Source organism: Akebia trifoliata, chromosome 14 (assembly GCF_017979445.1).
Source record: "Akebia trifoliata isolate Shusen 1 chromosome 14, ASM1797944v1, whole genome shotgun sequence".
Lineage (NCBI taxonomy): Eukaryota > Viridiplantae > Streptophyta > Magnoliopsida > Ranunculales > Lardizabalaceae > Akebia > Akebia trifoliata.
This window is the reverse complement of record NC_141388.1, coordinates 13,228,739-13,250,176: the sequence shown is the minus strand read 5'-3', so window position 1 is coordinate 13,250,176 and position 21,438 is coordinate 13,228,739.

The window sequence follows — 21,438 nt, the reverse complement described above, 5'->3', positions numbered from 1 at the left end:
ATCATTTGATCCGAAAATAGGGTGTGAGGACCCCTATTTATAGATTTTTTTAAAGGTTGATTTAGATAGAATTAGTGTTTAATTAGAATTCTTTTAGTTAGAGTTGTGTTTTAGTTAGAATTGTTTTAGGTAGAATTGTATTTTAATTAGAATTGTTTTAGGTAGAGTTATATTTTAGTTAGAACTCTATTAAATAGAATTATTATTTAATTGGAACTCTATTAGGATTTTGACTTTTGGTCTTATTTGATTGACTTTAAGATTTTGACTTTAGTCTTAATTGATTGACTTTAGTCTTACTTAATTGATTTTAATTTTGACTTTAGTCTTACTAGATTGACTTTAAGATTTTGACTTTAGTCTTGCTTGATTGACTTTAATTTTTTGGAGAACCCCCTCTATTATATCTTTAATTCTTTGGAGCCCCAAATGGAGGGGTCCTTAAAGAAATATCTTGCGAACCCTCAACAATTTTGCCTGAGAGCCTGATTGATCGATTTTTTTAGTTCAAAATTTTAAATTAATTTCATTAATGTTTCACTATAATTATTTAATATTTTATTTATTAATTTTGAAAATTTTAATTATGAAAATTGTGAAATTACCGTTTTACCCTCGGAGAGGACCTTTTGCGTTTTAAGTCGGTTTTTTATGTTCTAAGATGTTTTAGAATCAATTTTTCATAAGGAATTCAATGGAAATATTGGTTTGTGTCATTTATAAAAAATTTTATGTGAAATGGTCGTGAACTTTATGAGGGGCATTTTCGTAATTTTGTCAAATTCTGTGAAAATTGGCAAAATAATTTATTTGATTTTAATTTGTTATTTTATGTGTTTGAATGGGTTTTCCTAAGCGTAATGTAGGCTCTAGGGATATTTTGATGTTTAGTGGTATTTTGGTAATTTGGTCATTTTTTAGTGATTTTTATCGTAAAACTTCTTTTTGTCTGCAAAATGATGATTTCTATGTTTCTGGAGTCGTATTTTCCTAGCGTAGCCTGATTTCTACAGTTTTATCAGTTCGAGATACCTCATCCGGATTTCTGAAACATTTTGGTAACAAAATAAAGCAATGGAAATAACATCCATCATGGGGAATCATTGCGATCGGGCTGACGAGTTGATTAATCAGGCGGATGAAAAAATGGGGTGTCTACATTAGGGGATGAGAAAAATAAAATTTTAAAAATCCTAGAAGTCTTTCCAAATTCATGTTCACCTTACCTACTTTAGAATACTTAGATAAACACCTTTATTTTCTAGAAAAACATCATCAAAGAAGCCCCTATAACTTTTATCTGCTAAAGTTGTTTACTTTCAAACGGAACACGAAAGTTATTCATCTAATAAAAATCTAAAATATTTTTCATTTTTAGACCAAAATATAAGGTAGTTGCACACATATAAATTTTTTTGATCTTTTCGTTATAATAGTGTTATCTTATTTTTCTGAAGTTTCTTGTGTATCTTTTCTTGATGAAAGAAAAATTATGTGTTTTTTTTTATATATATCAGTTTTGAAAGAATAATTCGTTAATGATGAATGGATCATGATAATGAGGTTTGAAAAATGATATTTTTGCATTGACATAATGGATTGATAAATACCCTGATTGAGCAAGAAGGAACCAGAGTGCTCTAGGGTGAAAGGTCTCAAACATCCCACAGAAGGCCTCGTGTCATGTAAGTATATGACTTAGTGCATGTATGCCCCATATTATATGAGTGAGATCTTTGCACGAATTATCATTTCATGACATATTTTATTATTATTTTGTTATATCTATTACGCAATCGAAGATTTACAATATTTTTCATTTACTCAATATGATTATTATCTCAATTAAATCATGGGTAAGTATAGTAGTACCTACGAAGATTTTTCTCACATTATTTATTTAAAATTTTCAGATGCTCATCCAGAGAACGTGTCTTAGTCAGATTACAATTTTTTATTTGTTTATCTTATTTCAGACTTGAGTTGTCTCGAAATAAATTATGCAAAACAATAAACCATGATGGAATTTATTTTATTTATGAACCTTATGTGATGGATTATCCTAGATGAATGTTTGGGTTGTGTGGAGGAATAAAATCGTCTCCTATCCAGATTGTTCCTTTGCACTATCAACATGTATCCTGAAGTAGACACGTGGCATTATTTGAAGAGTATTCTATCTTATTAAGGAAGAATCCTAATTTAAAAGGATTCTTCCCTTTTTTTTATATAATTGTTAATTTGGATAGGGGCAATATGGTCAATTGTAACCTAATTAGGGTTAGGAATCTTCTTAGGGTTTTTCTATTTAAAAGTCTTGAGGCCATTATAAAAAAGGAGAAAGTAGAGGAAGATGAAAATGAGGCTATGTAACTGTGAGATCCATAGTGAAATGGCTCCCCGAGCCCGTGGACGTAAGCACGTTTGTCGAATCACGTAAAAAACTTTTTTGTGTTATTTATCTTTTTTTTATTATTTTTTCATGATTTCTATGATTTATTGGTGAATGATTTTGTTAAAAATTAGATTTGGAGGTCAATCACAAAAATGACCTCCACAATTGGCATCGTCCATAGGAACTCGGATAGAAAACCAGAAAAAACCACGTAGAGGGGGAGATCTCGTTAAAGAGTGGAGGCTACCCAAGATTGAGCTGGGCGGGATTTTGATCTCGTTTTACCAAGATGTTTGTCTCCTCCTCACATAGGAAATGTGAATAAAGGTCTCAAATTCATTTTTTTTAAATTTTTTTTATTATGTCGAAGACCCTTTATTCTTCAACATTTTCTCTACAATTATGCTTCGATTTCAAAAAATCTAGTTCTAAAACCGTAAAAATCATTGTGTTTCTCGAGATCTCTATCCAACAACTAGAGAAAATGTAACAGAGTCTTAGGTTTTGAGATCTTTGTTGGAAGAGAAACGAAAAAGATCAATCTGGTTGAGTTTCAGAGTTAATTCGTCGAGAAAACGATTTGGACCTCTGTTTTTCTAGTTTTCGTTTAGTTTTAATTGAGAAATCGAGATAACCAATTAAAGTTTCTCTAGATCTTTTTGTTTGATTTGAACAAGTGTTAGATCAAGTTTCTGTGGAGATCTTAAGTCTAAAGATTGGATTTGTAGGTTTTGTAGAAGAGCGGATCATCTATTTTTGGTACTTCTTACACCATCTCGTCTACCTGGTCAAGATCTCTAAATCAAAAGCAACATGATTTGATCGGTCTGTAATCGAGTGTAAAGCTTATGAAGTCGATCAGTCGATTGAAGCCAACAATGTCGAAGAAGCACGAGTTGTTGCAGCTTAGAAGCTTAAAACAAGCATCAATTTTGTTACTTGGTGTGCTTTAAATGCCGTCTTGAATATCTACAACAAGAAAGTTCTCAACGTGTTTCCGTATCCATGGCCTACATTGAAAGAAAGGTTGGTATTTTCAAAGGCTACAAGTGTAGGCATGGCATCGTGTAATGTATGTTATGGATCTGGTGTGGTCCTACTATAAATAGGAAATATGTATGGTGTTGAAGGGTGAGAAGGAAAAATGGGTATTTACATTGCCAGGTTTAATAATGATATGGCAAGGTTTATATGCCATGCATTACTTGTAGTAGGGAAACAACGTTGATATAAAAGTATACATCCAAGTTTGAACCATCTCATCATAAGCATTGGGGGTTAAGTATGTTAAAGTCATGTGTCCATCAAATGTGTTGTTATGGTTTTCAACACATCAGAAAAGCATTGAACTACAAATATTCATCAAGGCACATGCGTAGATGTTGCAACAAGACCAATACTTTGGCTCCAAATCACATGGATAAGGTACAGTAAGGTAAGTTTTTTAATTTTTTCAAATTCTAATTGGATTCTATCTTCATTAAGCTGGGAACTTATAACTTAACTGATTTTATGGACTCCATTGAATTAAAAGGTTCAATTTATTACATGATTTTCTAACTCATTGACTTAAAGGTATACTTGAGGGCTTAGTTTAAGCCCAATTCGTTAGGGAATATGGTTAATTATTATGCTTGGTAGCTTATTTATGCTGAGCCAAATTCTTATTAATAAGATCAAATTGACAAATAAATTTTGGGGGCTAATTCTATGTTCAACTCGGTCGAGTTTACAGATTCCATTGAGTTAAGTATCTCAATTTATAAATCAATTTATAATTCATTGTTGTATGATTGATGGCAGTTCGAGCTCGTAATTAGGGCCCCATGTGACCCAATTTGTTACTTGAAGAGGCTCGATTTAGAAGTAGTATGAGGGTTAACCTCGTACCAAATTTGATTGAGTTTAAGGATTTCATTGAGGTGGGAGGTTCAGCCCATAATTCTAACCCACCAAGATAAAATGATTATATTCTATGAACGTTGTGATCTTTGTTGGTTCAAGTTTTTCAGGTCGATTCAACAAATTTTTATAAGGTGAGAAAGTCGGATCCTCCTGGACCTGTGTGTCACTTTATAAGGTGAGTGACACGAAACTCTAATAAGGTCGGTTCCCTCTATGGACCCGTGTGTTACTCTATGAGGTGAGTAGCACTAAACTCTAATAAGGTCGATTCCCTAGTGGACACGAGTGTCACTCTATGAGGTGAGTGGCATGAAATCCGAATAAGGTCGGTTCTTCTTGGACCCGAGCGTCACTCTATAAGGTGAGCGATGCGAAATCCAATACGATTGGTTATTCTATTGATTATCAAAGTCTTGAATCATTTTGGGATCTAAGCCCAATCTGAGACTTCAGTCAGTTCTTCTATTATCTAAGTCTTTGATCATTCTGGGATCCAAACCCGATCTGGGATTTCGATCGGTTCTGTGATTATTTATCAAAGTCTTGGATTGTTTTGGGATCAAAGCCCGATCTAGGATTTCGATCGGTTATTTTATTATTTATCAAAGTCTTGAATCATTTTGGGATTCAAGCCCAATCTGAGATTTCGGTCGATTCTTTTATCATTTGTTAAATTTTTGACTCACTACGAAAATCAATCCTAACTTGCGATCAATTTTATTATTTGAACATCTACTTATTATGGGAGCTCAACCGAGTTGAATATCAAGTTTGCAAGCAATAAGCTCGAGGGATCAATAATTATACCAGTTCAAAAATCAAAGATGGTGCTCATTCAAAACAGAAATATTTCTCGAAGGTAGATTTCGATACATCGATTTCCACCTTCGAGAGGGGGTTATGTGGATGAATAAAATCGTCTCCTATCTGGATCGTTCATCTGCACTATCAACACGTATCCCGAGATAGACATGTGGCATTATTTGAAAATTATTTTATCTTATTAAGGAATAATCCCAATTTAAAAGGATTCTTCCCCTTTTTTTATGTAATTGTTACTTTAGATAAGGGCAATATGGTCAATTGTAACCTAATTAGGGTTAGGACTCTTCTTAGAGTTTTTTTTTATTTAAAAGCCTTGAGGCCATTGTAAAAGGAAAGAAGGTAAAGGAAGAGGAAGAGGAGGCTATGTAACTGTGAGATCCATAGTGAAACGACTTCCTGAGCCCATGGACGTAGGCACGTTTGCTGAAAAAAAATATTTTTGTGTTCTTTATCTTTTTGTTATTTTTTCATAATTTCTATGATTTATTGGTGAATGATCTTGTTAAAAATTAGATCTCGAGGTCAATCACAAAAATGACCTCCACAATTGGCCCTGTCTGTGGGGACTCGGATAGAAAACCATGAAAAATAACATAGAGAGGGAGATCTCATTGAAGAGTGGGGGTTACTTGAGATTGAGCTGAGCGGGATTTCTATTTCGCTTTGCCAAGATTCATAGTTCGTCTCCTCTTCACACAGGAAATGTGAATAAAGGTTTCAGATTCATTTTTTTTAATTTTTTTTTTATTCTGTCGAAGACCCTTTGTTCTTCAACGTTTTCTCTACAATTATGCTTCGATTTCGAAAGACCTAATCATCAAAATCGAATGAGTATTAAATGTTATATATATATTTTTAAGTAAACCATTAGAATCTGAATTTCTACTATCTTTGTAAATGAGTTCTATTTCGACCCATTTTTCTCTCAAAAATAATTTTTTTTGAAAATAGTCAAAACATGAAACTTTTAGGTTTATATGTTAGCTTGCCAACTCTACCAATCGTTTGAGAAATTACTGAATGTGTAATCCACATCAACCATTTGTAGCTATGTGGATTCAATATAAGATATATGAGGCATTAAGCTCTCAGCCCATCCAACCTTGTGGCTTATCCAACAAAAAAAAAGTTCTAGATAGGACAACACACATTTGTTAACTTTTTCTGAAATTTTCTCTCATATTTTCTTCTATAACGTGTAACCATTGTATTTTTTATGAAAAATATATTAAGTTGAGAATCTAACGATTTAGAGAACGCACCATATCAAGGTGTCTCAATAATCGAATAAAATCATACATTTTAGATTACCGATATTTACTTCTCGTATTGACTGTTATAAAAAAAATTTAAGTGTTAATCGTGAAATCCCTTTTACCAAAACCATATATTCTTTTTATATATCTTAAATAATTTATAATTTTTTGACTTTCAATATTCGAATCTACATCATGATTCACGCGTTATGAGTCGAGTCGTGGACCCGAATTTTGGGGCGTCACAGTTGGTTCCCTAACCTTATTAGTAAAGCTGACCCAACTAATAGATTGGATCAACATGATTAAGCTCCCAAGCAATTTATTGGCTTGATGTGAATTGGGGGTCTCCAATAAATTGAATCGGACCAATGTCATTTTTGCCTTTATTTCCTTATACAACAATGTGAATTTTAATATACATCAAAATTGATGTGCATACAAGCACTAAAAGTAGTCCAATTTCCTTTTAAAGATAGTGCTTTGACAAATGTTCCATACACATCAAAAGTTTATATGCAAGGAAGTACACAACAAAACTTCTTTAGGTTTACCAACTCTACCAATCAGCCATCGTGGGACTTTTGCGCACATCAATTATTTGCTCTTGTTTTATTTTACCTTTTGAAAAGTTTATTTTTAATTTAAAAGATAATTAACAATGTAAAAATACCTGGATGCTCCTCAGTAGTAGCAAATCCCGTTTCTTAGAAAACCGATCCATAAATCTGGTTGTATCGTATTTTACATGGGGATATGGTTGCTTACTATTGGTGGAGTGCCTATTTTCCACGACACATTCTTAGTCACTTAACATATAGCATAATTTGGCCATATCATTTTAGGCCTGACTATAACCTTGCCCACATATTTGTACCAAACCACAACAACACATTCATATTTAATTAATATGTTATCATATGGCATCATTCTTGCCATCAATTCAACAACATTTTTTATCCCAATTAACCTATGGGGTACATACTCATTTCCTTTCCTATGGTATACACCCTCTTCCTTATTCTTAACTTTTTACTATATTTTACTTGTATTGTAGGGATGTACATTTTACCTATGACTCGAAAATTAGATTGAAACTGAGGACCGAACTTGTTTGGGTTTGGACTGAACTGAATTGAACCCACAAAAAATCGGTTCGAGTTCGTTTTGACACCCCCAGACCTGACCAAACCTAGATCGTTACCCTAGATTGAACTTGGACTGACCCAAGATCGAAAACCCAAAAAATTTCAAATTTTTACCATTCCCCCCCCCCCCCCAACGTCCAACTCAAAACCCAACCTGAACTCGATTTTTTGAAAAAAAAAATGGTAAAAAATTTCAAAAAAAATTTTAATTTTTTTTTACTCACCCCACAACATAATTATTATTATTTTTAAACTGTTGGGAAGGGTAAAAGTAAATATAAATGTTTTATTTTTATAAATACCCCAAAATGAATTTCATTTTTCATTACTCTAAATTCTCTCAAATTCTCTAAATCTCTCAATATCTTTAATTTATTTTCATAATTTTGTATTAAATTCTCTAAGATCTTTATTAAATTGAGATTTATTATCAATTAACTTAATCATCAAGTGATCAATATTCTTCTACGTGGCAAGATCAAGATAAAATCATCATCAAATGATCAAGACCAAATCTTTGTCAAGTGATCAAGATCAAAGTCATCATCAAGTGATCAAAAATTTCTTCTACATAGAAAGATCAATCAATTAAATCAATACGTGGCACGATCAACCAATCAAAATAAAAAATTTTGACATAAGGTGTAGGGGTTCTAAGTTTTTTCTTAATATTATTAGATTAAGCTTCTTCTCTATTTTACTATTTTTTTCTCTACTTACAAGTGAAGTCTAATCAACCTCTACTAATTTTACTTTTAGTGTTAATTTTTATATAATGGACCCTCACAATTTTAATATCGATAATTTTCAAAATCTTTATGATCCTCAAAACTTTGATTTGAATTCATTTACTTGGGGAGGGGAGGGGGGGGGGGGGGCTAGAATGATCCGAAATCCTTTAATCATATTCCTAATCTCCCAAAAAAATGAAAAGATTTTGATTTAAGCCATGGCAATATTTTACCATAATAGATGTTGTAAATCCGGACGAAAGTAAAACGGAAAAAGTAAAATGTAATTGTTGTGAAACAATTCTAGTTTATTCTAATACATCTATTGGAACAAGTACAATGAATAAACACATAAAACATATGTGTCCAAGAAAAGAACAACCTGATATTACTTAAAATCTACTTAGTCGATCAACCACCGAGGACATAAGCACATGGTCATATAATGCCAAAAAGGAGCGACGGGAAACCATTAAATTTTTTATCATTGAAGAAATGTCATTTCTTGTAATTGAAAAAATGTATTATAAATAATTTATTCAAAAAACATATTTTCCTAATTTTGAAAGTATTTCTAGAAATACATTAAAAAGAGATATAATGAAAATGTTTAAAAATAAAGGAATAGAAATTAAAAATTTATTAGAAAACACACCTAGTAGAATATGCTTAACTTATGATTTATGAATTTCAATTCAAGATATGCAATATATGTGTGTTATGGCACATTTTATACCAGTTTAGTAATTTTTAAAGTTTTGCAAAATATTTTATTAGATTATAAAATTAATAATAAAATATTTACAATTACATTAGATAATGTTAATAGTAATAATAATGTCATAACTTAACTTAAAGATTCATAATGACATGTGATCTATTAACAATTCTTGTGTCTACTATGACTTTAAAATCAGCATTTAGTACATGTGAAAGGATTCTATCTTAATATAGAAGTCGTTTAATTCCAGAAATATTAGAAGCTTTAATTTGTGTGAAGGATTGGTAGTTAGGCGAAAGTGGAGAACAAGAAAAAGAAAAAGTGCGATTAAAACAATCGATAGAACAATCATGAGAGGAATAGTAAATTTTATTTTATTTTTCATTATTTTTTGGGTTGAATTGTACATATGATAGATAGAACGAATGGGTGCCAAGCTAATTGAGATGTATTCAAATTATTGTGATGCAATCCTCCCCATTTTTGTAATTGTAAGTAGTTTAATTTTTACAATTCCTTTTATATATAATGTAATGCACTTAATGTAATTTACAATTTCATCAGAAAAAGAGTAATGATTTAATCTTTTTTTTTTGTGATATATTTATAACTATAAGTTATATAGTTATTTATAAGTAATATAATTTATATAATTACAAAAATAAAGTATTTATAAATATATCTAAGTTATATCAATATATATAAGTTATATAGTTATTTGTAATTTATAAGTTATGTAGAAGTATATTTATAAGTTATGTAATTTATATGTATATGAATATAAGTTATATTGTATGATTACAAATATATATATGGGGCATGTTCGGCACCCTACTTTTTACCTACGTTTTGCTCAACCTGTTTTGTCCTACACGGGTTAGAAATTTTGGAATGGGCTGATTTTTGGTGAGGATGATCTCTATGGTGAGTAGATCATCCTCACCAAAAATCAGCTCATTCTAAAATTTCTAACCCCATCAAAAATGGTTTACAAAAAATTGACAATCCACGATTCTTCAACTTGTAAACATGAGTTTAGAAGTTTTAGAATGGGCTGATTTTTGGTGATGATGATCTTCTCACCATAGAGATCATCCTCACCAAAAATCAGCCCATTCCAAAACTTCTAACCCATATAGGACAAAACACGTAGGGCAAAATATAAGGTGCCGAACATTTTCATATATATATATATATATATATATATATATGACGTATGTTTATAAGTGTAAACTATTATAATATATGTTTATAAAACCTTATAGGTTTATATTTATAGATAAACTTATAAATCCAAATTATTGTAATATATTAATAGTTAAAAAGCTTAGCACAATTAGTTTCTTGGCATGTAGGTAAGGTATTTTGGTTTGTCTCCATTTGTATAAAAAGTCCTTGCTTCAATTCCCCCTAAATCGACTTTTTATAGACTTATACAAATATATCAAAAAATGAATTTACCCAAATAGAACCCGAATCCGAAATTTACCCAAAAGAATTGGTTTGGTCTAAGTTTGATTTCAACATTTAAAATTAGAACCCAAACCAACATATTTCGAGTTAGTTTCAACCCGAAAATTCGGTTTGGTCCAATTCGGGTTTAGTCAATTGTACATCCCTACTGTATTGAGACAATGCCCTTTTTAAACTTATTGGTTGTTTATTTTGCAAGCAACAGATCCACGTGATAACATCACTGGCTCCCTATAAATTGGCCCCATGATGTGGTCCATGAACCCGAATTGTGATATGCCATCTCTGATGTACCGCACCTACTATGAACTTGGGTACAACACGATTTTTGTTTTACAATTGATGCATTGACCTTCGGTAAGCCTCATGTACTCCAATGGATATTGACTTCCCTAAGCAAATCGTGTGAACTTGTAACTTCGTAACACCATTAACATTCTGCATTACTATACCTTCCCAGATATATCATAGCCAAACACTTTCATGTCTTGCCATTATTACCATATGTCAACACAAATTTGATTTTTTATATAGAGCATGCCTCTCGATCTATACTTCATCTCAGAAGAAACAATTATTGGACCCAAAGAACCACACTAATTTTGCTTTTCAAACTGAAAAATTACAAGATCAGAACATATCTGGACCTTCTTGCAAAAGATTTGCGGGACTGAATCATTAATTCGTTGGATCTAAGGGATAGCCCTTAATTCTTGATGAAAATTCCGATCATTCCTTCCCATATTTTATTGATCTGTTCTTACCATTATCCTCACCATGTGGACGTCATGTCCCTTATTCTAATCCCACAGACGACGTCAATTGTAGAGGTAATTTTTGTGATACACCTTAAGATCATGATTTGAATCAAAATCACTCCATTAAACACACAAAATATTAGAGAAAAAACATGAAAAATAAAGTACACAGGTATTTTACGTGGTTCAGCAAACATGCCTACGTCCGTGCGTTCGGGGAGTCGTTCCATTATAAATTTCACTGTTACATGTCCTCGATCTCCCCTTTTCCTCATCTCATTTTTTCTTTTCTTTTACAATAGTCTTTAACCCTTTAAATAATAAAAAATAAAAACCTAAAAAGAATCTTAATCTTAGTTAAATTATAATTAACCATATTACCTCCTATCTAAATTAGTAATTACTTAAAAGTGGAAAAATCCTCTTCAATTGAGATTTTTCCTTAATAAGATAAGAGTTATCTTCAAATGATGCTATGTGTTCTACTTGGGATACTTGTTGATGATGTGAATGAATGGTCCGGATGGGAGATGATTTTCTCCCTCCACATTACCCATGACACGCAATAAAATTATTTAATTTAAATCTAGCTATAAGTAATATTTTAACCGTGTTAGTAAATTAAATCATCAAGATTTGTACCAGGCAATCTAACTGAATATCTAACAATCTTTACCTTAGGTTGGGTATCCGAATGCAATTGAGCTAATTTGTGGGAAATCAGAAAATCATTATTCTTATTTTAATTACTTGTGAGCTGAGGCCACCATCACATAATCCATTTCGTCACATTATTGTGAAAATAACAGTACAACATTACCTATGACACATACACAATAAAATTATTTAATTTAAATCTAGTTATAAGTGATATTTTAACTATGTTAGTAAATTAAATCATCAAGATCTTTACCAAGCAATCTAAATAAATATCTAACGATCTTTACCTTAGGATAGGTATCCGAATGCAATTGAGCTAATTTGTGGGGAGTCAGAAAATCATTATTCTTATTTTAATTACTTGTGAGCTTGGGCCACCATCACAGAATTCATTCATTGCATTATTTTAAAAATAACACTACAACATTACCCATGACACATACACAATTATTTAATTTAAATCTAACTATAAGTGATATTTTAACTGTGTTAGTAAATTAAATCATCAAGATTTATACTAGGCAATCTAAATAAATATCTAACAATCTATACCTTATGTTGGGGATCCGAATGCATTAGAGCTAATTTGTAAGTGAAAACAACTATCTACTCTTTGGAAAAAAGAAGGTGAGATAGATGATCTGAGAAAAGAAAATGCTAAACTCAGACAATAATTTCATACTGTCCATTAAATAAACAGTTGAGGGAGAGTTGGGAATAATCTCTAGAAAAAAACAAGTATTGATCTTTATAAAATGTGTATATCGGTTTAAACCTCAATCATCCATTTAATGAAGAACTTTAAAAGTTGTTTGAGGTTAGAAAGTACAACATATAAAGAAAGGGGTGCACTATTTGCACCCACCTAAAGAGTTGATGAAAGTAGTAATTTTAATTTTACTGCATTCATCCATTATTTCCTACCGAATCCGATTTGGTCTCCTCCTTCTTGTTTTTGTTCTTTTTTCTTTTTCATCTTCTCTCTCTCATTCACCTCTCCTCCTTCTTCTTCTTTGAACCTATGTAAGTTTCAACTAGGATTTTGTGGTATAAGAAGCAATATCCTTAGAGCTTGCAAAATAGGTTAGTAATGATCATGGAAACCTCAACTCCTAATTTAGTAGTTGTTAAAAAATCTCGATAGCGAAAAAAAATAAATTCAAACAAAGGTTCATTTGATAGGTCAATATAGAATTCTCTAAAATAGATTCGATAAAAACCTGTTGAATTTACTTAAAGGATTTAGTAGGTTCCTATAATGTTCTAATAGATAGATTCTTACCGAGTTCTTTCAAGTAGATTCGATGGGATCTTACTGAGTTACAATATAAATTTTCAGTATTTTCTTACTGAATAACAAATTAAACCTTTTTTTAAGTGGGTGTGGGGAGTAATTTCACTATTTATTAGAAAATAGTATTTAACTAGGCGAGACGAGCAAAAAAGTGGGTGCAAATAGTCCGACACAAAAAGAAAGTGCCTAGCACTTCAAACCCAATCGCAGCTCCCTTATTTAGTTGGCGTATCCCAACCCTACCTGAAATTGAGTCTAGCTTAGTTAACCATCAAAAAAATCAGGAAAGGCAAATCATTCAAATTGGTTTAACTAAATATGTTTATTAATACATATTTATCTTTAAAAAATAGTTTTTTAAATTAAAAAATTGACCTTTTAATTTGTATTTTTATTACCGGGGGTGTTGCTGTAGACAGCAGACCGGGCTGTATCCAAACTTTATCCGGTCCATAGACCATGGTCTTGTCCGAGTACTACTCTTGGGGCACGTGGAAGCCCGCACATCACATGCACTAGGTAAGTGGGGGTTCACCCTCGTGGGTGGCCCCTGAGGAATTAATGCTTTTTTTAGGTATCGAGCTCACGACCTATGGGCATTAATTGCTTATCAGTTTGAAATTGCCATTGAGCCAAACCCCTCAGGGTTTTAAATGACTTTTCTTCGGACTGTCGATAGATCATAGACCGGATTTGCACTAAATTGTTATCAATATGATAAGAAATTTATTATATTTGAATCTGATCTGATCTGCCATTTGAAGTTTCCCATTGGATCTGATTTGAAAAAAATCAACATTTTTGGATAATTTGATTTAAAAAAATAGAAAAAAACTCTAACCTGATTAAGTTAGTCAGACCTCAAGCCTTACTAAGGCTTTCAGGCGCACCACATGGAGGGAAAACTGGCTATATTAGAATCGAAAATAGTCAATAGTCAATCCAAAACCAATCTAATAAATTATCAAATTGGGTCCTTATTGGACTCAACCCTAACTCGGTCAAGTCATTTCAATGTGATGGACCATTTACATTGATTATCTGGCCCAATAGACAACGAGACCGTGATGGCTCACCTAAGTCATCTCGGTCTCGGACAAATATTAAAATCATGAAGAGAGGAGGTCGGTACCAAACAAGATAAACTTGGCTAAAATTTTACCGCAGGGTGCAAGGACACTCTCAATAAGATTTATTGCCGCCGCCAGGTTCCAGTGTTGCAGTAATTCGACGACATGGATTGGTGGAAAGTTCTGAAAATCTTCGCGTTAACGTGCAGTGGTCATTGATATGCTTCATAGTACCTTTTCCCCTCCAAAGAGCTATTCCTACCTCATATGAACTTCATAATTAATTAAACATCACAATTAGAACTGTTTTAGACTAGAATTGAGCTTCTTGTTCAAATCACTATGAATCAATTCATGCATGTGACTTGTATACAAACGAACCCACTTTGCCAATCTCTTTGGAATCTTGAAATGGACGCAATTTTCCTTGTCGATGTGCTTCGGGGAAGACCTCATGTGGGATGTTATCTAAATCGTTGGCTTGGGATCTTCGAGCATGTCGAAGACAAAGACAGAAGAGGAGGAAGAGAAGGAAAATAGCAAAGATAAGCACAAGAACAAACATCATAATCTTACCATGCAAGGCAAAATTCCTGTCTTCTGAGAAGAGAAGCTTCTGATCTTCCTGATTTTGATCATTAGGAGCCATGGAATAAGATGACATGGGATGGGAGGATTTCAGAGTTCAGACCATATATAGAAGCAAAGTGACCTCTCCTCACTCTTAAGCTATTAATTAGAAACATTCGGTCACCCAAGAAATAAATCTTAAAAATATATATATATATTAATGGACTCACTGACCACATAATAGGAGAAATTATGATGTCACCTCTAATACTGGAGTGACATCATAAGTCCTATTTAATTATTGGACATTTCGAAGCTCAGCCCATGATTGATGTTTTAGAGATAAAATACTTGTTTTCCTATAATTATTTAGGAAACATTTTATTTATTTATTTATTTAGGAAATATGAATCCTTAAGATCATTCTAATTGAAAAAAAATGATACCTCAGACCTCTAGTGTTCATGACCTACAACAAATTTAAAAAACAAATAAAAAAATTTTCAAAAATAAATTATTATTATTATTATTATTATATATATATCGATGCCACACATACACTATCTCTCTCTCTCTCTCTCTTTCTTTCTAGTAAAACAAAGGATGGCAAAGGGGCCAAAAATCGCTATAGAGGAATAGAGGATTAAGTTATGCTTTGTGGCAAATTATCCTCCTTTGCGTATTAAATTGTCTTACTCCATTCTATATATATATTTTTTATCTCATCGATGCGACACACACACACTCTCTCTCTCTCTCTCTCTTTCTAGTAAAACACTAAAAGATGGCAAAGGGGCCAAAAAGCGCTATAGAGGAATAGAGGATTAAGTTATGCTTTGTGGCAAATTATCCTCCTTTGCGTATTAAATTGTCTAACTCCATTCTATATATATACTTTTTTATCTCATCGATGCGACACACTCTCTCTCTCTCTCTCTCTCTTTCTAGTAAAACACTAAAAGATGGCAAAGGGGCCAAAAAGCGCTATAGAGGAATAGAGGATTAAGTTATGCTTTGTGACAAATTATCTTCCTTTGCGTATTAAATTGTCGAACTCCATTCCTGACAGATAAGTCGGACCATCTTTAGTTGTTACAAAGAATAATTGTGGAATCATACCATGTTGAACACCAAAATTGTGTTCGATTCAGTGGAAAAGGAGTGGGCAAAAAAACTGTTTCAAAGTGTTTTTGTGAGTTTGAAAAAAAACTTAAAATCTTTCTCCTAAGAAAAGCAGCAAACGCCACTGTTTTCAAGGATAATTTATACATGATCAACATCGGATGACTCATGAACATAGTTACAAAATTCTTTTAAATTTTTCAAAACAAAAAAAATCATAAAATTTTCCAAAGAAGGGACATGTTGATTAAATCAACAAATAATCATAAAATATGGTAATAATTTTCTCTACATTGATCCTCAAATTTTTTTTTTATAAGTAAAATTTTTATTTTCTACAACATTCAAATCTCATAAACAAGATAGCTAAGGGTACTTAGGGGGGTTGAAGATGATGGATTTGGGTAAGAAACCCAAAAACATCATTTGCAAATTTTCTGAAATTTTTCTGAATTTTATTACGGAACCTTCCAAAATTTATCCAAATAACCTAATTGAAGCCTCCACCAGATAGTGAATCTGAATTTACTATGCCCATGAAAAATGACTTATATATATTTTGATAAAACATATCTCAAAAAGATATATCCTCATGAGAAAAATACAACAATTGATTTCATGTTTTAATGGGTGGGATTATGTATTTTCTACTAGTTAGGGAATCCCAATCCTTTAAATATAGAGTTTCTATTGCCACACCAATTTTTGCTAATGCTATCCCAAGAGTGCTAATTCTTTGGTGATTTACATATGAATTGGAGTGGCATTAGCAAAAGTTGGTGCGGCAAGAGAATCTCTCTAAGCATATCCCTCCATGTTTTGGTAAGATATATAGATTAATAGAAAATGACTTAAATGTGCTCATATTCAACATCTAGCAAAACCCTTTAGTTCTCTCTACAAAACCTATTGTCTTCAACCTTTACCTTCTTTAATCTAATTCGGCCTTGTCTTCAATCTTTTGTCAAAAGCTCTTAATATTTATTCCAATATGAAAATTCACCAATTTTCCCACAAAAAAATGTCTAATTCTTAAGGTTTGAATTGTGTATAGGAGATTGAATCTTAATGTCAAGAAATAGAAATAAAGACAAAAGGTTTTCGTGAACCGAAATCAAAGGAAAAATATCTTATTCTTAAGGTTTGAGTTGTAGGAGATAGATTTATCTTGATGCCAAGAAAAAGAAATAGAATCGTGATAATCTAATTTACCCACTTGGCATACTCAATTGACACCCCTGACATGACAAACTCGAAAAACGTAGACCTGCTCTCCTCGGGATATAAAATTGTACCTTTTTTAGGGAATCGTAGTTCTTTATCTCGAGAACAGATCTATGGTTACCGAGCCTATCACGCCATGTTGATTAAGTATGTTATGTGGGTAAGTCAGATTATCACGATTCATAGAAATATATACACCTGAGTAAGTCAGATCATCACGATTCATAGAAATATAGACGACATGTTTTCGTGAAAAAAAATCAAGGGTATTGACAAGCATTTGAAAACAACGGCATGCATAAGTCATTTTCTTGATGGTAAAAGCGCTGAGGGGGATATACCATCAGTGGTATACATGGTATTGAGACCAGACATGTGGTCTTTTCTTTGGCCCCCTATCGACATGGAATTGACTTGTACGACTATTCTCATTTCGGACAAATAAAATAATCATCCATATTAATTTGAAATTATTATTTTTATATAGGTCACAATCATTTAAAACATTAAAAGAATTAATTATTTTATATTGAAAACATTATATCTAATTGTTCCGATTTTTCCAAAACATGGGATGAATCAATATCATGGTGGCATCCAAAATTCGATGACTACATCTCCATGTGACATCGAAAAGAATGATGATCAGATGCCTATGGGATGTAGATCACAAAATTTAAGAACTTTATAAAAAAAAAAAATTAAAAATAGTAAATTTTCACCATTGGATTTAAAAAAGCCGCGAAATGTATTGTGAAGTGAGGAGCAAATTTAGATTCTTGTGACACATTTTTTGGACCCACTGTGAATGTCCTTACTAGATCTCATTTGTTATCATCGAAGTTTTACAATAATTAATGTTCCTCCGGAGACAATAATTAATCAATTAAACTTGGTATATATTGATCAGTCAAATAGTGAGTAAACCATTCATGTGGTTAAAAGGCTGAAAAAGTGTGCCACAAGGCTATTCGAATTTTTGATGGATCAAACTTTGCTCCTTTTTACTGATCTTCTATGCAAATAGATTCAATTCTAATTGTTTGATTATTAGGATTCCTTTATTGTCGTACCAAAGCAATGTTTTGCTTGATTTTTTGAATCACCATTCGAGCTCATGAAATTAATTAAAACTTGGGAATGCAAGGTCGGATATACTCCTTGTTTATGCTTTTGCTCATGAGCGAACAAGGGTTGCGATTTGTTGACTCATTAGAAAACATCTGATCCCGACTATGTAAACAAAAAATTAATCCAATGATCGAGATTATACGAATCTCCATAACACAAATCTTGGGGATACTTATCTCGAAGATACATCTCAATCGTTGGATTTTGTATTTAAATGTTGCGATCATGTTTTTTCCACAAGTCATCGGATCCTGACCTAACGAATAATGATTGTCTACACCTTGAAGACCATCCTTACAAAATTTTAATTTATTTTTAAAAACTTTACTCCACTAAAACTTGACTTGAATTTAAGGAATCTTGCATGTTTAAATAAATTGTTAATTTAACGTAGCTTTCAAATATAGTTAATAAATGCCAATATGTATTGATTTTTTGTGATGATGATCTTCTTGTTGAAAATGACTCATACAATTTAATCATCCAAGATATCATCCATATAGACCGCAAAATAGTAGTTCATGCAATAGTAAGAATAGAAATTAGTATGACCTAACTCTTTATATAATTTCTTGGGTAGTTTAGACACGGCCCTCATTTTGGTCAATATTTGATATACTGTTATGTTTTCACATAATCACATGTTTCCCTATTGGAGCTTAATAGAAAATGGCTTAAATGTCCTAACTTTCAATCACCAGGTTTAAAAAAAAAAATTCTTTAATTTTCTCCCCAAAACCAATCATTTTCGACTTCAATCGTAAACATTTTTAGGAAAAAGAATTTTACTTACAAAAATAAAAACCAATTCGGGTTTTCAACAAATCCCAAATCAAACAATCACACAAACCCACTTGTATTGAGGGTATCCCCAATTTACAAAACTACCCTCGTTAGGATTGATGTGATTGGTTAGTCAGGATTATGTCAAGTCCATGATTGAATTTTTAGTGAGTTAAAAGTCTCACTTTTTTTTATCTTAGTCTTAAACCTTAAGATTAATCTCCTTCAATTCCTTCAGATCCCTGTAAATAGGATGAATTTCTTCTTGGTTTAAGACAAGGTTTTTTAGGTTTAAAATAAAACATCAAGTTTTTTTTTAATAGCTTGAAGTTCGACATATTTTTGGAAGATGAATAAAGGTTTTTTTTTTTTTTTAGGTTAGAGATTGAAGATTAGAGGGCATTTAAGTTATTTTCTTTTAATATCTAAGAGAAGTTGAGAAGACATAGGTCAAGGGAAGCATGCCATCAGCTTGAAAACACAGGAGATAATTTGAAAGGGTGTTGTTTACATGTGCCTAAAGGCACACGTTGAGATGCATTAAATACACCGTCAGAATTATTTTATTACCTAAACAAGTAGGAATCCAGTCAGCCTAATCAATGTCAAGCAGGCGATTTTTGGTAACCCACTAACCATATGGATATGTGGTCCTTCCTTTGGTAAATCTACACAAAAGATCGATTTGATTGGTGATGTGCATCTATTGATTATAGCATTGTCTTAAGAATGATTTCAAATCGTTGAATTTAACTTTATTTTCAAGAGATTAGATCTGGTGGATGCAAGTTATCAAACACTATGATTTTCAGTACATATGATCACCAATGGATGGATCACATATCCATATGTGGTTAGTGGGTCCCCAAAAAACAAAACCATGTGCCATAAAAATGGGATGCCAGCTAACCGTGTCTCCACTCTATCTAAAATACTTTAAAGTATTTCCTATTAAAAATACACTCAAATACTTACTTCCAATGTATATTTAATGCATCTTAACATATACCCTCAAGACACACATTAGCAAAAGCCCAACCCCAAGTATGGGTAGGGGTGGAGTTTGGTGGGGGCAATTGCTCTCACAGAACTTTGAGACACCCCTATATTTTCAACTAATTACATACTCCATTTGTCTCCTCATTTGCCCCCACACTTTCACCTCCCTCCAATTCCCTCTCAATATTTTTTTTTTTTTGTTGATGATTGCCTTTTGACCGGGACTTCTTATATACTAATTGGAAATAACCTGAATATTATCTTCAACTTCTAATTAAAAACCTCTTAATGCCCCCCTAAACCCATTCATCTTCAAGTTCTTCAACTAAACATTTAACCATAGGTGCCCCCACTACAAAAAAAATCTTGGCTCCTCCCTGAGTATGGGGCAAGTCTAAATCACCATAAAATTCTATACGAGTAGAACTTAATTCATAAGAAGTTGGGATTTTCAATGATTTTCGAACAAGAAAACAAGATGTACACTGTCACGACAAGATTTTTAATTATTGTACCTCATTTTACAACTTTTGTAATTATTTGTACTAGAATCAAAAGAAACGACAGATTTCTCTCTTGAGAATAAGTCATACAGCTAGCCCTAACACTATAATGCAAGAGGACATATATATCGCCATGGATAGTAGAAGAAATTATTGTTCAGAGAATTAAGATTGGTAGTAAAACAGTTGATTTTTAAATTATGTATTGTTAAGTGACCCTACAATTAGTTTGAGGTTGGTGAAATTGTCGATAAAGTTTATGTTAATCAAAGAGGTATCACAAAAAGAATGTGAAATGACTCCACAATTTGTCCAAGATTACTAGAATTGATGATAAAGCTTATATTAATCACAAAAAGCATGTGAAGTGACCCCATAATTGATATAAGATTGGTGAAACTCATCAATCAAATTTATGGGTGTCGCAAAAAGGGAAAGAGTTAAATCACAATTATGAGGAAAAAGATTTTAAAATTCGTTCGAGACCAAGTCATCTTGATATCATAGCTTACAAGAGAGATATTTCATGTAAATCATCCATCACACTGACTCATCCGAGATATGAAATGATTGATTCGATACTTTGTAAATGAATTTATGAAAACTCGACTGAGTCAATTAGATTAATTATTTTCAATGATCTAATTTTTTCTATCTAAAAATAAAATTTTGTGCTTGAATATCTACTAATGGACTTTATAATAGAAATATTAACAATAATAATTATTATTAAAATATGAAAAAATTTAATTTTTTAAAATGATTCGACTCGTCTAGGACGAGATGACCCCAAGAACACAACTTGCTCTCAATTGGGGTGAGATGAGACATTGGGTCTGAAAATCATGATAGAGAAGTTGATTTTTCCTG